Source organism: Lepidochelys kempii, chromosome 1, assembly GCF_965140265.1.
Source record: "Lepidochelys kempii isolate rLepKem1 chromosome 1, rLepKem1.hap2, whole genome shotgun sequence".
NCBI classification, from domain to species: domain Eukaryota; kingdom Metazoa; phylum Chordata; order Testudines; family Cheloniidae; genus Lepidochelys; species Lepidochelys kempii.
Genome location: NC_133256.1, coordinates 204,390,965 through 204,410,150, shown reverse-complemented (window position 1 = coordinate 204,410,150; position 19,186 = coordinate 204,390,965). Strand labels below are relative to the sequence as shown.

General features: G+C 41.6%; 1 protein-coding gene across 6 annotated transcripts in view; it reads left to right on the top strand.

Annotated features, from left to right (window-relative positions):
• Positions 1–19,186, top strand: part of GSK3B (glycogen synthase kinase 3 beta) — a 267,158-nt gene that overhangs the window by 64,653 nt on the left and 183,319 nt on the right. The gene's annotated exons all lie outside the window — the stretch shown is intronic.

Sequence of the window (19,186 nt, the reverse complement as noted above, 5' to 3'; positions counted from 1 at the left end):
ATGGTGCATTCTTAAGTACTTGGAATTATTAAAAAAAACCTCTATAAACTCACCATTTATTGGATTCATCTTTGTTTAGTGATAAGAGGTTTGTGAGAACTGCTGCTCCCTATTGATCTTTTAAATCAGGAGTTACTTGGGGAAGGGCAGGGGAATAATTTTCCAGTATCAGCAAGTGAAATGAGATTAAAAATAGATGGGGCCAATCGTTAGGAATCATTAAACTAAAAGACCCACCCCTTCATTACAGCAACATCACTATTTCTTTCTTCCTTGCTGCATTGGAAAGTTTGGTTTGGGGGGGTGCGAGAGAGATTGATCACTTATTGGCTTGAAACTTCCCCAACGTGGCTGACTCCTTTTAGGCTAGGAAGGACTCATGCTGCTAAACTTTCACCCATTGAGTTCCATTTGCTCTGCCAGCGGTTCAAAGGATCAGGAGGTTTTAGTTTGTTTTTTGAGTCCAGGGAGACTAAGGTGAAAGAGCTAAACCTTTTCTCAACGCTTGCTAAACTGTGACGGAGTTTGTCATCTGGGCAGAGCAAAGCAGGTTTTTTCCCCGAAAAGGATTCTTGCTGCCTTCTATCCATGGCAGCAGCGCACATCCACCCCGAATGCCAAGATCTAGGGAATCATTTGACACTGATACAGGAGACAAACCATGAACCTGAAATGATCCTCCATAGCCAACCATACAGGAATTCCTTTGCAGTGGCATAGAAAAAGGGATGTGTGTCGGCTCCATATTTGTGTTCCCCCTTTTCAGTGGGGAGGTAATGGTTCTGCTGTGTGTGCTTATGTTTGTATTATAATAAACATTGCATACCATCCTAGAATATTTGGAAATGTCTTCTGCAGTTGAACTCTGTTAATTTATTGGCCCTAATAAATTGGAAGAAATCTTGCTCAATTGGATGTTGTAGCACTATCAGAAAAAGATGATTAGTAATGTTTTCAAAAGCATCTAAGGACATGTCTGCTCAAGAAAATTATACATGTGTAAGTTAAGGTGTGAATTTAAACTAATAGTTACACTAGTACAACTCTCCATGTTATCCCTGTGTAGTTACATCAATTTTACTGGAGTGGTATAACTAGTCTATACAAGAGAGATTTTTGAAAACACCTAAGTGCCTTAGGGCTTATGTTCCATTTTCAAAAATAACTTAGGAGCTCAAGTGTTATGACTTTCAATGACATTGACTCCTAAGTGCCTAAATCACTTTTGAAAATGGGGGATGGGCTCCTAAGTAATTTAGATATTTTTGAAATCTTTGCCCCAATGACTTTACTAATGATACATGATAATTATAACAATAATGAAAGGCTGGTGAATCCAGCTCCTAAAATGCTGTCTCATCTGAAAGAATAGGTCCTTTTGCTAAGACCTGGTCAACACCTAAAATTTAGGTTGACCTAACTACATCTCTCAGGGCTATGAAAAATTCTATGCTCTGTGCAATGTAGTTAGGTCAAATGTAGATGAAGCTAGGTCAATGGAAGAATGTTTCTGTCGACCTAGCAACTGCCTCTTGGAGAGGTGGATTTACTACGTCGACGGAAGACTCCCTTCCGTCTACACTGCAGTGGTGTAGTTACAGCTGTAGTGCTTGTAGTATAGATCTCGAGTAAATCTCATTGTTTCCTTGGACTTTGGCTGCTCTGCTGGATTATGGGCAGCCCAACCAGATTAGCCTATATTTCCTGCTCAATTGTCACCTTCCTTTTCCCTCCTGCTGCAACCTGGACCCTAGCTTTGGATCGCTGATCCCCTGTTGCTCGGCTCCTTACAAGGAGCATGTGCTGTAATCCTGTAACTGCTCCCTTGTCAGGAAAGTTGGAGAGCAACAAATCCCAGCAGGAAACAGAAAACAAAATGTCAGGCACTGGTTGGAGCAAAATGGTGAATTCCACAGCAAAAATCTAGAATCATGTGGCATTTTTCCAAAATGCCAATGGAATCTGGGTCCCTAACTGAGATGAATGGGGCAGCTCATGCCTCTTCAGAGCAACTGTTTGAGGCTCTTTGCAGGCTCGGGCAGTTCTCACTGTGTTGGATTTTGCTCAGTTCACATTTTCAGGGTTATCAATGGCATAATGCAAATATGAGAGCTATAAACATTAACTTTAACATAGAAGATGAGGTTCTGGAGTTTAATCCTGTGGCAACAGATTAATTCTGAGGTATGTTCTGCAGATTAAGAATAAACAGGCTGGTCTATAAGACGGTCTACTACTTTGTTATTGTAGTGTTTTTCACAGTGGAGACCCATGGTTGGTCCTTAGGTGGTTGGTCCTTAGGCACTACCATAATAAGCATGATGATGAAAATCTTCTCAAAGTGGTAAAATAGAGATTGCTCTTAAGGTCATGGTATTGTATCTTAATCTATGCAAGTTTCAGTAGTTAGACTCTACATAACTTGCTGCTACTTCAGAATCTTGAGTCTTTCATGGTAGAAGACCATTGTTTGGTACAGAAAGGTGGTGACAATATGTTCGTGCAGTGATGGTCTCGGGCCTCACAGGAGTATGTAAGAGGAGCATACTTACATTTAACAAACTTCAAGAATGATGATGTAAATATTTAACTGCTAAGAAACAAATGGAGCCAGGATGCATTTTGAAGTGAACAAAGGGCTATGTAGTTGAGCAGCTTATAAGAAATCATTTTGTGCAGTAAATAAGCTTACAGATGACACCAAGTGCTTAGACAGCACAATGATAGGGGCCTTAGAAATTCCAAAGAGGTGTGTGCTTTTTAGCAGTATGTTAGTCATTTAAATGTATTGCATGGAATTTGTTGCTTGGCAGTCATCCTAATTAAAGTGAATGTGCTAATTATTGGAAGCCTGAGTGGATTTTACTGTACCTGCACTGCTAGAAGTCACCATTATAGAGATACATTGAAGGTTACCATTGCCTGGCATGAACATAATGTTATCTGGGTAAATGAATCACTGAGTAAATAGGGTCCATTGATAAATCAGGGTTCCATGGTGGCGCCTCAGGCAAAAATGCTGTCCAGCTCTTCATAGAATGCACATATACCTAACTCATTACTAAAGCCCCAGTCATTGTCTTGGGTATTCTTCTAGTTTTGCTGTAGCTCCTTAGCTTTAATGTGGTATCAAAAAGGTTCCTGAGAGTATCTCTTCTCCATTTGCTCTGATAGCCTCCAGTGTTTAATGGAAAGATCAGACTGGACATCCTTCCTCTCTGGAAGCAAGTCCAGGACCTCTTGACAGGACCATGTGGAATGTTAAATTTCCCAGCTAACAGTTGTGTTTGAGAAAGCTACAAAGTTAAGGGTTAGGCCAAGGTGTGCTGAAACCACAGCGTATTGTGCTGACCAATATCGTCTCATTGTTTCCTTGTACTCCCTTCTCTCTCTTTAGCTGTGTGTTGTCTCTTGTTTTATACTTAGTTCACGCCCCAAAGAGCTTACAGTCTGTCTTTTTTGTTCTGTCTGTACAGCACCTAGCGCAATGTGGTTCTGGTTCATAACTGGGACTCCTAGGTGCTATGGTAACACAAATAATGTTTCACTTTTAATTAGAAAAAAATAAATTGAGGAAATTATTCTGTCACCCCAACAATCCTAACTCTGCCCTGTAATGCTGCCTGAGAACAGCCAAAAAATTTTAGACTATCTTTCTTTATGCAAAATGCACATCAGTTAATCTCATTAGTAACACAACTAGAATATTTCACTCTTAATTATACAATAGCTGCACAGACTCCTTAGCTTAGTGTTGGACATTGATATCTGGCCCCGAGTAAGGAATACTTATCTAACTCCTGATTGCCTTCAGTATGCTGGTTACTCATTCCACTCTATTCCCAAATATTCCCTGTATCAGTTATACAGGTCTTATTACACAGATTGTGAAACAATGGCACTTGTAAGGAAAAAGCAATGGCTAGTGGGATGATGACAAAGCATCCCAGTAGTGTTCAGGACAGGGACATCTTTTTGTTCTGTGTTTGTACAGCGCCTAGCACAGTGGGATCCTGGGCCATGACTGGGACTCTTAGGTGTTATGATAATACAAATAAATAATAATTTAGTCTAGATACATATACAAAAACAGTTACATATACAAACAAAGCTGTGGTTAACATTTTCAATATTCCCCACAAATTGTATGTGTGTATTCTCTACAAAGTATGTAGTGTTGGTTGCTTATAGTGCTACATAGACTGAGCTGGTGTGTGTATGTTAATTTTACATATCTATATTTTCTGAAGTAGAACTGTAACTTTAAATTCTTAGGTGAATGGTTATTTCGTCAGTAAAGTACTTTCCCTTTTTATGGTTACTTCTTGAAGTAATAGTTTTTTTAACCTTAGCTGCAGGTCAGCAAAGCTTTTTGTCTGGGAATTAGTTATGCTGGTCTATGTTTGCAGTGATACTACAAATATCTAGGATATTCATTAACTTCTGTTATGAGTTGCCTTCTCTAAGAGAGTCCTCAAAATGTGCTGTTTGTGGTTACCAGAGGAGGTTGGTGCAAGTGCTAAGTAGAAGTTTCAGAAAAGGATAAGCATTTGCTTGTTGCTCAATAATACAGCTTGCTGAGGAAGTAAGTCTTTCCTCCTAAGTGACAGATGGATAAACTAGCTAGGCAAAACTTCTGCCCACACTTTCCATTCTATGGCATTCATTTTCTGTGAGATGGTTCAGAGTAAACTTTTTGATGCTGGGAAGGATGGAGAAAACTGACTGAACTGTATCGTGGGTGTTCTGTTGTGTTTTTTCTCTTGATCATTGCTTCTGAACTGTGTAAAATAAGGCAATCTGTATGATAAAAAGGCAGACAGTATTCGGAAGTTAAGCCTTATTGTGACTGGGGAGTGGATATTTAAATAATTTATTATGAGAGTGTTGCTATACCTACACACACAAACCCTTCCCCTTCCCCCTGTCTTTCCCAAACAATATTGCTAGTACTAAACCTGCAAAGAGTAAATTATATGACTGAAGAGGCTAACTGAACTCCAGCACTGAGTGGAATGACTAGAACAGAGACACTAATAGATTCCCTGGACCTATTTCTGGATGATCTTTTGATGGGTATTTTCAGCTGCTCAATTTATAGGACAGAAGAAAAGTGCCACATGTTGATTTTAATGAGTATGGCAGATAAGAGGCAAGTAAGTATCTACTTACCCGCAGTTTAACTCATTATTATGTGGCAACCCACGTACTTACTGTTACTTCCTATGGCATATAGTGATTGAGAAAAGACTTAAAAACCACAAAAATCAGTTGAGCTGCTTGCTTATTAAAGTCATAACGAGTTTCTGTCTTCTTGATCCACTGCCTCTTACTCTGTGATATACTATAGCTGATCTTAAGAATATAAGAATAAGAATATAATTGAATAAGAATATTCTGATTTTAAGAATATAAGAATAAGAATATAATTGTGGTGTTTATTTCTACATGAAATTTATTTTAGGCAGCCCCCAGGTTTTCAGTTTGTAGATTTTTGTATTGAAAATGCATAACGCTACTCTTTAAAAGTCAAGTTGCTAGAGATGTTGAGGGCTTAGAAGCAGCTTTGGCAGCCTACAAAGGCATTGGAATTCTGTGTTTGGCTTTTGGCATCTAGGAGACATTATTAGGATTTTGGTGCCGGAGGAAGGAGTATCTCCTTTTCTGCCCACATTTTGGGAGGCATATGTTTTTTGGTATCTTAGTTTTCTACATCAGCAATTATTGACAGTAACTTCTAGCCCAAGTGCATCCTTCCCCTATATTTGCCACTACATTCAAGAAAAGTGAATAAGCACTGCAGCTGCTCAGAAATTTTCCACTGAAACTGTTTCATCGGAAAATGCCAATTTCGCCGAGCAAATTGTTCTGTCAAATCTATGAGTCAACAATTTTTTTTTTGTCGAAACGTAGCAGAGTACTAGGGTGGTCTGCCTCCTCACCTCCACCGTTGCTCTGGGGGATGGAGAGGCAGAGCAAGAGTAGTCTTCCAGATTGTGTAGGTGACTTAAGAGCAAAAGTCCTCTTGAAAGTCAATGGCAATCACTGAGGTGCTTTTGAAAATCTCCCCAGTGTGCTTTGAGAAGCTGTCCCTCCAGAGATTGCATCTTGCAGATCAAAAGCAATAAAAGCAAACAAAAATATACCTCAAGGTATTTGAGTTAAATGTTACATGTGTAATTCTTCTTCTGAAACATTGACTAATGCTTGGTCAAATGAACCAAAATTAGAAACACCTGCAAGTGTAAGCAATTGAGCTGAATTGTGTACAGAAGTGCTTGTGACATGAAAAGGTTGTTTTCATAGAATATCAGGGTTGGAAGGGACCTCAGGAGGTCATCTAGTCCCAACCCCCTGCTCAAAGCAGGACCAATCGCCAGCTAAATCATCCCAGCCAGGGCTTTGTCAAGCCTAACCTTAAAAACCTCAAGGAAGGAGATTCCACCACTTCCCTAGGTAATCCATTCCAGTGCTTCACCACCCTCCTAGTGAAAAAGTTTTTCCTACTATCCAACCTAAACCTCCCCCACTGCAACTTGAGACCATTATTCTTTGTTCTGTCCTGTTGCTGATTGGGAGGGACTTAAGCAGGATTCAAGAGAATTGGAAATGGACCTATCCAGGCATGGGATTTCTAATCCAGACAAGAACTAAGAGTGTGCATGCCACAGAGATGGTGCAATGTGGGGTTGCTTGAGGTTTTCTTTTAGGACAGATAAGCAGCTTGACTGAGTACAAAGAGGGGACAGAGCCAGTGTGTGTCTATGTAAGGGAATTGAAATATGGATGGAATGAAAGAGGAAGTAAGTGAAGCCTTCAAATGTCTGTTTACAAACTCCTCTGCTTGTCATGCTTCAGAGTAGCACACAGAGTTCAGAGGAGACAAAGTAGGAAGAGAACAGGAGGAGAGAACCTGCTGGTTTCTCTCACTTTTGCCTTTCAGTGTAGAAAAGAGGAGGCACACTTACACACAGTTGAAGGTGGTAAAGAGCTGTGGTGAATTAGCTATCAGTACATGAAGAACAGTGAAATTGCTTGGTCAGGAGCTGAACAGCTGAAGGAACATAAGGCAAACAGTTCTGGATTTTTTCCAGAGTCATTCAGTAGAGTTTATGGGAGAGGAGTCTGACAAACAATCAAATAAATGTTTTCATAGACTCTTTAACCCAAATAGAATTTTATCTTGACGGACAAATTTACCTTGGTTAGACACCATCAGAATATCTTTCAATTCTTAATTCTGATTGATTAGAAATCTGCAGCTGCAGTACTGATGTGAGGAAGTGCCTTTCACCAGTAGCTAGAACCTAGTTTCTCATCTGGAGAAGCATTTGCAAAAAATGTAAGTTTCCTAGAAGCTTGTCTTTTGTTCCTAAAACTCAGAAATGTTTCACTGGAGTAACTGTCAATATTTGGCTATCTCAATTTACATGACTTGTAAAACAGGGCAGGTACTCAAATACATTAGCTTTTATGTATGTGTGAAGTTGGGTTAATATTCAGCTTGAAAGGGTCTTGATAGAGAACTCTGGTAGAGATTAAATGGTAAAATAAGTCTTAAGTTCTCATCAGGACACATTGCAAAATGGATTTATGGATTGAAATAGCATTTAATAGAGCTATAGCTTGTTAGTGTAGTGTGTTTTCTTTCCTCAGGAGGAGATACCTGAAGACGATACCTTCAGTCAGTACCTTGAAAGCAGGATACATTAATGTTAGTGACTGAAACGTAGGGAGAGAGGAGTAAAGATCAGAGCAGTTGACAGTTAGGACTTCTAGATTCTGTTTCCAGCTCTGCGTTTGACTTTTGGAATAACCTCTGCATCAGTAGACTTTGTGTAATACTTCATAGGTACTAAACCTTACAACATCACTGAAAAGTCCTTTGAGGGCTTAAGATGAAAAGTGCAGCAGAAGTGCAAAGTATTATAAGCATAGAGCAGTACCAGTTTCCCATCCATGCAAATGTTCTGGATATTAAAAAGGCTATTTGCTTAGCTGGAGTTGATGTTATGACTGAGGGAGTTGTGCAGTCTCTCATCGTTACAATAAAGATGGGCCAAACTGCCACCAGCACTTCAGTCTACTAGAAACCAGCCTCTTTCACATTCTTGTGGACTCTTTCCCTGGGTGTGAGAGATGCTTTGAAGATTGCTTAGTATTTGGAGTTTTGGCCCTTTCTTTAGATTTTCAGAAGAAATAATTTAAGTATTTTAGTTCTCTCATAGGCATTTTGCATTCAAAGGCCTCAAGATGTATTGTGTGCTTCTAGGTCAAATGCTTCCCAGGGACCAATGAGTATAACACTGAGGCCATGTCTACAGTGTTACTTACAGCACAGCTGTGCTGCTGTAAGAGTGCTCCTGTACCCGTGTTATGCTGACGGGAGAGAGCTCTCCTGCTGGCTTTTTAAAAGCAGCTCAAAGAGTGGCGGTAGCTATGATGGTGGGAGAATGTCTCTCGCTCACATATCGCTGTGCCCACGAGCGCTTATGCTGGCAAAATTTGTGTCAGTCAGGGTTGTTGTTTTTTTTTTTTCACACCCCTGACCGACAAAAGTTTGGCTGACGTAAGTGCTAAGAGATGTTCAAAATCAAGTACTTAGTTTCTCATTAAGTCCAAGTTTGGTACAATGCTTGTGGGTTTCACTACTACAAGTCACAACTCACACATAGTGGTGAAGCCTTCAGAGAAGAATTAGTGCTTTTAAAAGCCATTCCCTCCTCAGCAGCGTCCCATCTATGCTGGGTTTAAAACCAATATTTGCCAGATGTTTTAGGTAAGCTTTGTTTAAAGGCTGATTAGCTGGCAAGTGCAAACAGTCAAATCTTGCTGCTCAGGGCCTAACTAAGACACACATACAAATATTGTATGATTCTGCATGTCCTGTTCAACTAATATGTATGTATTTAGCTATGTAACTTATATGATTAGTACAGTGGCTAGTGCATTGTGGACTCCTGGTGCTATCACAGTATAAATAAATGTGTATATATTAAGTTTGTAAATATGTATTATGGTCAGAGTCAAGGTTGTGAAAGGTGTAAGGTGAATTTTTAAAGGTAGGCAACACTCATAGTGGGATGTTTATAATTACTTGTACTGGTCATGTCCATACTTTACTAATCCTTAGTGTTTGTTAACTGTAAAGTTCTTACTATGCATTTGTAGATTAACCAATGGAACTACTTTAACTAGGGATTTACAAAGTTTTTGTGGAGGAAATTCCTAGGTTTTTATAAAAAGAAATACATGGAAAAAGGAGTCTAGGCTGCATTGGATCTCTTTAAAATATAAGCTGGTAGAGGCACAATAGCTCTTAGCTGAGCTAACTAAATTCAGTGCTTACATTTTTAAGCACTCAATGGGTACAATTATGAGTTAGTTTTCTTGTAGTCCAAGGAGAATTTCAAGGAGCTGAATAGGGTCAGGTTCTAGAACCTATCAGCTCTGTGGGGGGTTAGCCAAGTAGCCAAGGGCCTGTGGATAATACTCTATATTACAGGTTTCAGAGTAATAGCCGTGTTAGTCTGTATTCGCAAAAAGAAAAGGAGGACTTGTGGCACCTTAGAGGCTAACCAGTATGCATCCGATGAAGTGAGCTTTAGCTCACGAAAGCTTATGCTCAAATAAATTGGTTAGTCTCTAAGGTGCCACAAGTCCTCCTTTTCTTTTTACTCTATATTACAGCTTTTGTTGCCCAGATATTTGGTGAAGGAGTGCCCCAGGAGAGTTTCTGCTGGCAGAGCGAGCTCCAGCTCTGAGAAGAGGCATTTGGACAGGTCTCCTGGCAGCTTTCTTTAAATCCTGCTCACTTTGCTTTCAACCTCTAAAATTTAAGTGCTTCAGAGTTTAACTGGCTTGTCCGTAAAACAGTTCCCTTCTACTCCAAAACTTTAATAGCAAAGTTTGAAAAATTTACCAGATAAACCCTAACCTGAGGATTTCAGTCTACTAGCCAGAGTGAAAAGTACTTGTGTGTCCCCCCTCCCCTCCTTCGCTTTAAAAGAAAAACTGTGTGGTGATTGTATTGTATTTGATGGCATATTGTCAATCAGCATTCTGTTCGTTAATTTTTTGAAAAGTGACTTAACTCTCATTTTTATAATATTCTTTCCCTTCCTTGCTTCATTCCATTTTTTCTTTTTCCTTACCCCACGATCTATTACTGAAAAATTCCTAGGCCTTGGGTACATGGGGGTTTTAAAGCCAGATTAAGTGCACTATGACACAATTCATTATGGCTCACGGACTCTGCATTTATTATGAATTCTGGAGTCCTCTTTCATAAGAATGGCCATACTGGGTCAGACCAAAGGTCCATCTAGACCAGTATCCTGTCTACTGACAGTGGCGAATGTCAGGTGCTCCAGAGGGAGTGAACCTAACAGGTATTGACCAAGTGATCTCTCTCCTGCCATCCATCTCCACCCTCTGACAAACAGAGGCTAGGGACACCATTCCTTACCTATCCTGGCTAATAACCATTAAAGGATGTAACCTCCATGAATTTATCCAGTTCTCTTTTAAACCCTGTTATAGTTCTAGCCTTCACAACCTTCTCAGGCAAGGAGTTCCACAGGTAGACTGCGTGCTGTGTGAAAAAGAATGTCCTTTCATTTGTTTTAAACCTGCTGCCCATTAATTTCTTTTGGTGCCCCCTAGTTCTTATGGGAACAAGTAAATAACTTTTCCTTATTCACTTTTTCCACACCACTCATGATTTTATATACCTCTATCATATTCCCCCTTAGTCTCCTCTTTTCCAAGCTGAAAAGTCCTAGCCTCTTTAATCTCTCCTCTTATTGGACTTGTTCCAAACCCCTAATCATTTTAGTTGCCCTTTTCTGAACCTTTTCTAATGCCAGTATATCTTTTTTGAGATGAGGGGACCACATCTATACGCAGTATTCAAGATGTGGGCGTACCATGGGTTTATATAAAGGAAATAAGATATTCTCCGGCTTATTCTCTATCCCTTTTTAAATGATTCCTAACATCCAGTTTGCGTTTTTGACTGCCGCTGCACACTGCATGGACATCTTCAGAGAACTATCCACGATGACTCCAAGATCTTTCTCCCAATTAGTTGTAGCTAAATTAACCCCCATCATATTGTATGTATAGTTGGGGTTATTTTTTCCAATGTGTATTACTTTACATTTATCCACATTAAATTCCATTTGCCATTTTGTTGCACACTCAGTTTTGTGAGATCTTTTTGAAGTTCTTCACAGTCTGCTTTGGTCTTAACTATCTTGAGGAGTTTAGTATTGTCTGCAAACTTTGCCACCTCACTGTTTACCCCTTTCTCCAGATCATTTATGAATAAGTTGAATAGGATTGGTCCTAGGACTGACCCTTAGGGAACACCACTAGTTACCCCTCTCCATTCTGAAAATTTACCATTTATTCCTACCCTTTGTTACCTGTCTTTTAACCTTTTCTCAATCCATGAAAGGATCTTCCCTCTTATCCCATGACAACTTAATTTACGTAAGAGCCTTTGGTGAGGGACCTTGTCAAAGGCTTTCTGGAAATCTAAGTACACTATGTCCACTGGATCCCCCTTGTCCACATGTTTGTTGACCCCCCTCAAAGAACTCTAATAGATTAGTAAGACATGATCTCCCTTTACAGAAACCATGTTGACTTTTGCGCAACAATTTATGTTCTTCTAGGTGTCTGACCATTTTATTCTTTACTGTTGTTTGAACTAATTTGCCCGGTACTGACGTTAGACTTACCGGTCTGGAATTGCCAGGATCACCTCTAGAGCCCTTCTTAAATATTGGTGTTATATTAGCTATCTTCCAGTCATTGGGTACAGTAGCTGATTTAAAGGACAGGTTACAAACCATAGTTAATAGCTCTGCAATTTCACATTTGAGTTATTTCAGAACTCTTGGGTGAATGCCATCTGGTCCCGGTGACTTGTTACTGTTAAGTTTCTCAATTAATTCCAAAACTACCTCTAGTGACTCTTCAATCTGTGACAATTCCTCAGAGTTCCTCAAAGTGAACTAAATTTGATAAAAATTGAGTTAGTTCGGTATATAGTTTATTCACACAGTGCTGCTGTGCCCTACTTTAGTAGTCCTCTGATTGCTATCTCACACAGCTATGCAGGCAACCATTACTGACATGTCTGTTTACCTGTGTACCCTCCACTGCTCTGGTGTCACATTGACTGGGTGCCTCCTCCCCTATTTAAAAACTGGCATGGTGCCAGAATTGGCCTATTTGCTCCTGGATTTGACTATATCCAGGACTTAGGACGGAAGAACCCAATGCACAGCTACAGACTAGGGACCGAATGGCTAGGCAGCAGTTCTGCGGAAAAGGACCTAGGGGTGACAGTGGACGAGAAGCTGGATATGAGTCAGCAGTGTGCCCTTGTTGCCAAGAAGGCCAATGGCATTTTGGGATGTATAAGTAGGGGCATAGCGAGCAGATCGAGGGACGTGATCGTTCCCCTCTATTCGACATTGGTGAGGCCTCATCTGGAGTACTGTGTCCAGTTTTGGGCCCCACACTTCAAGAAGGATGTGGATAAATTGGAGAGAGTCCAGCAAAGGGCAACAAAAATGATTAGGGGACTGGAACACATGAGTTATGAGGAGAGGCTGAGGGAGCTGGGCTTGTTTAGCCTGCAGAAGAGAAGAATGAGGGGGGATTTGATAGCTGCTTTCAACTAGCTGAAAGGGGGTTCCAAAGAGGATGGCTCTAGACTGTTCTCAATGGTAGCAGATGACAGAACGAGGAGTAATGGTCTCAAGTTGCAGTGGGGGAGGTTTAGATTGGATATTAGGAAAAACTTTTTCACTAGGAGGGTGGTGAAACACTGGAATGCGTTACCTAGGGAGGTGGTAGAATCTCCTTCCTTAGAGGTTTTTAAGGTCAGGCTTGACAAAGCCCTGGCTGGGATGATTTAACTGGGAATTGGTCCTGCTTCGAGCAGGGGGTTGGACTAGATGACCTTCTGGGGTCCCTTCCAACCCTGATATTCTATGATTCTATGATATCAGCATTGCTGCAATAGTTCTTCAGAAAACTTACAACATGCCTCCAGCAGCCTCTTGGAGCCATGCTGGAACCCTGGATCTTATTGCCACCTGGGGAGAAGCATTGGTGCAGGGAGCTCTTGTGGCCATCTAATGAAATAAAGCTCTTTTTGTGCACACTGCTAAGTAGAGGTCCGTGAGGGCTCACAACTGGGACACCAACTAGTGCAGGATAATAGAGCAAACAGCTGAGGAGAATGTACTGTACATTACAACCAAGGATGCCAGGAAAAGGTACAGCAGTGGAAATGTGATCTGTGTTTTTTTTGAGGAGCTACACAGGATTTGATCAGTTACACCACCACTGAACCCTACAAGGTTGTAGACCCTGCTGCCCACCTTGATACCTCAAGGATGAGCACCAAGAGTCCTCAGACTGAGCAGTGAAGAGCTGTCCCTGGAAAGCCAGGATCTCTTTGGGGCTCAGACCCTGATAGCTGAGCAGGAAGTGAGCCTGATTCCCTGCCAGAAACCTAGGGTAGTATTGGATGTAACCTCAGCATGTAAGTATCTATGTTTAAAACATATTATGCTATACTGCCATGCTAGCTTCAGTTCCTGGTGCTCCATGGCCGCAGATATTTTTGTTGGATGTGAGCTAGAAGCCATCAAGTTTCCAATCCCCACCTCCTTGCGCCCACACTGTCTCTGGTACATGTTTTCAAAATGGCAGCTGCTCAACCTGGGCAGTTGGCTTATGTCTCGTGCTAAAGCCCCAACTATCGACTGTGTTCAAGATCACACCACAGAAGGCACATCCCTATCTACTTGTTTTCCTTTGATTTCCTGCGTCTATCCTACCCAGTGAATGCCCTCCCCAAACCCCGTTTGCCAGCTCAAAATGGCAGCCAGCAGTATGCAGTCTGCACCCTACACTCCCTCCAACGGCAGATTCAAATAATGAAAACGTGCAAAATTCAATAGTTTGAGCCAATGGTTACAGAAAAAGAAGTTTTGGTTAGTATTCTCACTTTACATGAGGTAGACATGGACATTGCGTGTCCATCAAGGTATTAAGACTACAGCTCCTGGCTGAGGTATAAATGCCCTGTAACACACACTCTTCCAGGAAAAGTGCTTTACCTTAGGGATAACAAAGCTGTTAATGGCTTTTTCGCAAGCTTACACAGAGAAGGCAAATGCGCTGATTGTCTGAAGAACAACACTTTTTTTTTTTTTTTTTTGCACTTTTACCACTTCTTCAGGGGAGATAACGAAGAATTGTTCAATGTGGTCTGGACATTATGTGGGATAGCTTTATGATCATTCCCCTGGTATAGCTCATGATGTCCTTCCACTCCTGCTTGGTGAATCATTTCAGTGTATTTCACTGGTCTGCCCTTTGCTTTATTGAATAAGGCTATTCTCTGCCTCCAAACACCAGCGTCAGTGTAACACTGAGAGTCAGGACAGCCTAAAGGGGATGGAGGAGGGGATTACTATCCAGTTCACCTCTGAATTCCTCCCACTTACCTCTCTGAGACCATGCAAGCACTTACAAGGCACAGCAAAACTGCAAAGCCGAACCAGGAAGGTAATTCCGAGCCTCCAAGGCACAATGGCAAACCCGAACAGCATATACTTCACGGAAAAAAATTCCAGTACAGTCCTCCTCATGTGTGCACCACTTTCGAACTCTGAGGTTCCCACAAGACTAGGAAGAAAAGTCAGAAAGGCATATTAAAAATGCTATCATAGCCCCTCTGGAATCTGAACAATAACTGCTTGAGATTTTCCTTACTCTCACAGCCACAGCACCGTCAGAAGCTGAACCCTCAAAGATGGGGCCTTTACCAACAGCTGAGTGGATGACCAGTCTGAGAGGGGAAGAAATGGAGAACTCGGGATGCAGTGTTCACAGACCTCGTTGCAGAGTCCCCCAGAACAGCAGAAAGATGGAGGCTGTACTTGAGAATGGAGAGGGGAAAAGAAATGGAGCTGTCCAGAGAGATAGTTGGGGTGGTCAAAGACAGCATCACAGTGGCCAAGGAGAGTAGGCAATGCAGTGCTGTAAACTGGGGCCTAGTCATACTCTGCAGCTTTGGGACAATACAGAATGTTTGCTACAGCCATGCTCTGAGGCCATTCCCTTTACAGACGCTCAGGCCAGTGAAACAGCCTACCTCTTTTCAACAAAAACGAGGCTCTCTTGAGTCATTGAATGCCCCTGATAACTTTGAGTCCCCTTAACACCAGATGGCCAAAGAACAAGAAGTAGTAGAAGCAAGACATATACTTGCCTGTGACTTGAATTCCTCCTCCCCTTGTGTTCTACCCTGCACTGTGTCAGTTTGAATTTGTTTCATTATTGTTGTAATTAAAGGTTTATTTCTGGTTGCTATGTAATAGATTGAATTTTTAACAGTTTTTATGATAAACTGCATTGATGACTCTTTCTGAAGAGTTAATATGGAAAATCCATAAATTTTAAATAATTCATAAGGATGTACAAAAACCTAGGCACAGATACAAGACAAATTAAAGCTTGCCACAATGTTCCACTTCCTCTACCAATAAGCGAAAAATGGGGATTTTCATCATATCATTCTGGGGTGTACTAACAGGAGTATCTTATGTAGGACCTGGGTAGTAACTGTCCAGCTCCACTCAGCATTATTGAGGCCTCAGCTGGAGTACTGTGTTCAACTCTGGGTGCCACACTTAAGATGGGAAGTAATTGGAGAGAGGTCAGAGAAAAGCAACGAAAGTGATAAATGGTTTAGAAAACCTGACCTATGAGGAAAGGTTAAAAAAACAGGGCATGTTTAGTCTTGAGAAAAGATGACTAAGGAGGGACCCGATTAACAGCATTCAAATATGTTAAGGACTTCTTATAAAGAGGACGGTGATCAGTTGTTCTCCAGGTGCACGGAAGATAGGACAAGAAATAAGGGGTTTAATATGCAGCAAGGGGGATTTAGTAACATTAAGGAATATTTTGCAGCTGTAAGGTTAGTTACGCTCTGGACCAGGCTTCCAAGGGAAGCTGAATTTTCTGAAAGATCCTAGCATCATGGACCCTGCTAGGTACCCTGATTTAGGTTTAGAAACCTGCTGCAGTGATCAACAAGCCCTTTGAACACCATGGAGAAATACCCCCTTCTGTTTATAAATTCTGAGCCCTGCCTATAAGGGAACTAAAATACTTAAATTATTTCTTCTGAAAATCTAAAGAAAGGGCCAAAACTCCATAATACTAAGCAATCTTCAAAGCATCTCTCACACCCAGGCAAAAAGTCCACAAGAATGTGAAAGAGGCTGGTTTCTAGTAGACTGACGTGCTCGTGGCAGTTTGGCCCATCTTTACTGTAACTATGAGAGACTGCACAACTCCCTCAGTCCATAACATCAACTCCAGCTAAGCAAATAGCCTTTTTAATATCCAGAACATGTGAGAGGAGGGGGAAATAGGCACATGAATCCCATTAGTTGCCCCACTACAATTTGGGAATCCCATGTGTGCAAAGCCATCAATAATTGGAGCATTACCAAGCTTTGTAACCCAGTGCAACAGTACCGTAACCATAGTAGCATCACACCACCTACATGACATAAGAACGGCCATACTGGGTCAGACCAAAGGTCCATCCAGCCCAGGATCCTGTCTTGGGAACCTGGCATTGGCCACTGTCGGAAGAGGGAGTGAACAGAACAGGTAATCCTCAACTGATCCATCCCCTGTTGCCCCTTCCCAGCTTGTGGTAAACAGAGGCTAGGGACACCATCCCTGCCCACCCTGACTAATCGCCATTGGCGGACCTATCCTCCATGAATTTATCTAGTTCTTTTTTGAACCCTGTTATAGTCTTGGCATTCACAGCATCCTCTGGCAAGGAGTTCCACAGGCTGACTGCGTTGTGTGAAAAAATACTTTTGTTTGTTTTAAACGTGCTGCCTATTAATTTCATTTGGTGCCCCCTAGTTCTTGTGTTATGAGGAGTAAATAACACTTCCTTATTTACTTTCTCCACATCAGTCATGATTTTATAGACCTCTATCATATTCCCCCTTAGTCATCTTTTTTCCAAGCTGAAAAGTCCCAGTCTTATTATTCTGTCCTTATATGGTAGCCGTTCCATACTCCTAATCATTGTTGTTGCCCTTTTCTGAACCTTTTCCAATTCTAGTATATCTTTTTTTGGGGTAGGGTGACCACATCTGCACGCAGTATTCAAGATGTGGGCATACCATGGATTTATATAGCGGCAATATGATGTTTTCTGTCTTATCTATCCCTTTCTTAATGATTCCCAACATTCTGTTCGCTTTTTTGACTGCTGCTGCACATTGAGTGGATGTTTTCAGAGAACTATCCACAATGACTCCAAGATCTCTTTCTTGAGTGGTCACAGCTAATTTAGACCCCATCATTTTGTATGTCTAGTTGGGATGGCCTCAAATGACTTGGCTTGTTGCAGACTACTAAAATTCAGGGGTGGTCAGCTTCCAGCTGGCACTGGCAACTCCCTTCTCCACTAGCATGGGGCACCACACATTGGTATGCTGCCACTGCAAGTCCAGGATTAGTTCAGCACATATCTCACAAAAGATTGCAGTTGCCAGCATAGTGGTGTGGAGCATTGTTGGTCCATACTGCTGATAGCAATTCAAAAATGGCATTAGCAATTCAAAATGGCACCAGAAAGGAAGTATGCTTTGGAGATGGTGGAAACATGGGATTTTTAAAAAATCTGAACCCACCTGGCTTCTGCTATGCATCCCACAATACCCAGTGAAAAAAATCTCAGAATGCAAACTGCTCATCAGTGAAGCAAAGGACCATAGGATATCCCCAGAGAATGCCATGCATTTAGTATGTCTCAAGCCACCACCGTACAATTCGGATGTGAATTGAAAGCACACAGCCATCCCAGGTGCACGCTATTAGTGCAGCTTGTGTGTTGCATGTTAAGTAAGACAGATCAAAGCAATCCGATTTATACCCCCATGTGGATGAGCCCTTGTTCTCCATCATCTGCTTCCTCTTTTCTCACTCTCTGCACCCTTTTATCTGTTTTCTTTTTCCAAATGTATTCTAACATCTCAAGTATATTTTTCCTTTTCTGGTTCCTCCCCTTCTTGCAAGCTCCTTAGGGTAGGGGCCTGTCTTCTAAGTATCTCTAGTGAAGTGCCTACCACATTTGTGCTAGTGGGTTCTTTTTTTAAAAGAAACTTTTTTTAACTCATCCATCCATCCTTCATGAATTTGAAAAATGTACCATACATCTAATAGTTGCAAGATTAACCTAATCAGTGGTTCCACTGTCCAGGGGTGATGCCCAAGTGAGAAATCAAGGGCTCCCCAACTCCCCTTCAGCTGTTGGGAAAAGAAGAAAACTGGAATTAATACCAGGGTGCTGTCCAATGTTCCCTCTAAATTTTTTCCATCCATGGGCAGAACGATTTTTGTTATGTGCACCAATATTGAGATAACGTGCGGGTGTGCATCACCGGTAGAAACAAAAAACCTGGCTATAATATATATTTTTAAAAAGTTACCATAGCGATAATTACTCCAATCAGGGCAGGTTAGGCATTTTAGAACTCACTACTCAAAGAATTAAATTTAAGCATAAGAGAGAAATAAAAATTATGAAATGCATAGACCAGTCAAAAAACTAAAATAACACACTTTGAAGCAATAAAATTATAGAGAATATATGTCCATTGCAGGAAGTACCAAGAAGTAACAACAAGAAGAAGTATGTGTTGGGAGGTAGGGGTAAGTGTGTGTAAGCGAGAGAGAGACTCCGTGCGTGTGTGTGTGCTGGCTGCTGGGGAAGTCTGAGAGTCTTTGCGCTGTCTTATTAAGGCACTCACTCACCACTGGAAGGCTTGTTCAGACCTCAGACCGCATCAGCTCTCCTGCTCCTGAGCCCTGTCCCCTCCCCCAGCTCTGTGGAGATGGGGGAATGTGAGCAGGGAGGAGGCGGGCGAGGGGGACACCCTGACATCGTTGCTGGCCCCCCGCCGCCCCGGGCACAGCAAGCAGGAGTGTCCAGGAGCCATTGGCCAGGGCTCCAAGGCAGAGAGCAGGAGCAATGTGGCCGCAAAGCAGCGGTGGGAGGGGCACCTGAACACATGCTGCTGGATGTGCGCTTCTCTGCTAATGAAGTGCGTGC